The 2,171-nt window shown below is 63.3% G+C and overlaps 1 pseudogene; it reads left to right on the top strand.

Annotated features, from left to right (window-relative positions):
* The first annotated feature begins 208 nt into the window (after nt 1–208).
* LOC118997471 (class I histocompatibility antigen, Gogo-C*0202 alpha chain-like) lies at nt 209–1,826 on the top strand (annotated as a pseudogene).
* Nucleotides 1,827–2,171: the final 345 nt, after the last annotated feature.

The following is a 2,171-nucleotide window of genomic DNA, read 5'->3' as shown; positions in this document are numbered from 1 at the left end:
GTCCGGTGAGTGCGGGGTCGGGAGGGCACGGCCTCTGCGGGGTGGGAGCGAGCGGACTCGGCGCGGGGTGCGGGGCGCCAAACCCGGGACAGCGGTAACCCAGCGTGCTCCGGACCCAGCCTCCGCCCCTGCCCCGCCCCTGCCCCGCCCCTTTCCCGCCCCCTCCTCTCCACAACTGGTGGTTTCCTTCTCCGCGCCCCGCCCCCAGCCCCGTGGCCCCCTGCCGGACCCGCCACTGGGCGAACCAAGGACGCGCGTCCTCCCAGCTCCCAGGTCCCCACAGCCTGAGCTATTTCCATGCCGCCATATACGAACCGAACCGCGGGAAGAACCGGTACGTCGTCGTCGGATACGTGGACGACACGGAGATCCTGCGGTTCGACAGGACGGCGTGAACCCGAAGATGGAGCCGCGGGTGCCGTGGCTGGAGCAGGCGTGGGCGGAGCAGGAGGACCCAGATTTTTGGGAGGAGCAGACGGTAGAAATGAAGCATATTCCGCGCGTGACCAGACTGAACCTGAACAAGCTGCATGCCTACTATAACCAGAGCAAGGACGGTGAGCCACGTGCACCGGGGTCCGGGCACGACACCCTTCCCCGTGGACAGGCTGGGGTCACCCCGAGACTCTGTGTCTGCACCACACCCCCAGGCTGCGGTGTAGGAATGGTGGGGCTATGTGAGGCGGTGATGACCTTAGGGGCGGGCGGGGTCAGGGTCTCACATCCTCCAGGAAATGACCGGCTGCGTGGTGGGGTCAGACGGGCGCTTCCTCCGCGGGTACAGTCAGTTCGCCTACGAGGGCACCGACTACTTGGCCCTGAACGAGGACCTGCGCTCCTGGACCGCAGCCTCCAAAATGGACCAGGTCACCGGGAGCACCTTGATCCCTGGTCCCAGGTCCCTGACGAAGAAGGCAGGAGGTTCTTCCTGGAGGTCATGTGTGTGAACCGCCTCCTCCTGCTCCTGAAGAAGGGGAAGGAGACGCTGCTCCGAGCAGGTACCAGGACATGGGCCTCCCAGAGGAGGGGATCTGTGGGCTGGGCTGGCTTCCTACAAGGAGAGGAGGGGAATGGGGCAGTGACAGAATGTCCCTCCTGCTCGGGAGAGGGAAGAGGCCCCCAGGTTTCCTTACTCTGTGACTCACCCGTGGGCCCAGATTCCTCTAAAGGACAGTGAGGGACCCAGCCTCTCCCTGAAACACCCACAGTGGGTCCCTCACACCCTGCAGCACCTGGGGCACCAGGAACCTCTCCCTGGTTCTGGGGCTGAGACCCTCTCTGGAGGCCTGACTCTGGGTTTGCTGAGTCATCAGCCTCCACCTGAGTCTGTGTCTCCCCTTAGAGACCTGGACACTCCTACCCTAGGTTCTCACCCTGATCCTGGAACTTTCTAGGAAATAGGAGATTATCCCAGATGCCTGTGTCCAGGCTGGTGTCTGGGTGGTGCACTCCCTTCCCCACCCCCGCTGTCCTGTCTACTCTCAGGGTGGTCACATGGGCACTGCTGGAGTGTCCCATGACCATGCAAAATTTTTGAATTTTCTCACCCTACCCCAGACCCTCCAAACACACACGTGACCCACCACCCCATCTCTGACCACGAGGTCACCCTGAAGTGCTGGGCCCTGGGCTTCTACCCTGCTGACATCACCCTGACCTGGCAGCGTGATGGGGAGGACCTGACCCAGGACATGGAGCTTGTGGAGACCAGGCCTGCAGGGGACGGAACCTTCCAGAAATGGGCAGCTGTGGCCGTGCCCCCTGGAGAGGAGCAGAGATACACGTGCCATGTGCAGCACCAGGGGTGCCTGAGCCCCTGACCTTGAGATGGGGTGAGGAGGGGGCGTGGGCACAGAGCCTCTCCTCAGGGTGTCCCTGATCAGGGTCAGGACTCAGGCCTGAGGTTGACCTTTCGCCCTCCCCTCTCAGACCTCCCTGCTCAGCCCACCATGACCATCGTGGGCATCGCTGCTGCCCTGGGTGTCTTTGGAGCTGTGGCTGCTGGAGCTGTGATGTGGAGGAGGAAGTGCTCAGGTGGGCAAGGGGTGGGGCTGAGTTCCCTGTCCCCCTGGGGGTCAAGCCCAGGTGGAAGTGTGCTCTGCCTGGTTAATGGTCAAGATGTCCCCACACGGGTGCTTGTCCATCTGGGGCCTGTTTCCTAACACTGACTC

Source organism: Sturnira hondurensis, unplaced genomic scaffold, assembly GCF_014824575.4.
Source record: "Sturnira hondurensis isolate 20B ecotype Veracruz unplaced genomic scaffold, ASM1482457v3 Scaffold0013236, whole genome shotgun sequence".
Taxonomy (NCBI): domain Eukaryota; kingdom Metazoa; phylum Chordata; class Mammalia; order Chiroptera; family Phyllostomidae; genus Sturnira; species Sturnira hondurensis.
Note: the sequence above shows the minus strand (reverse complement) of the source record. Positions and strands in the feature narration are given on the sequence as shown.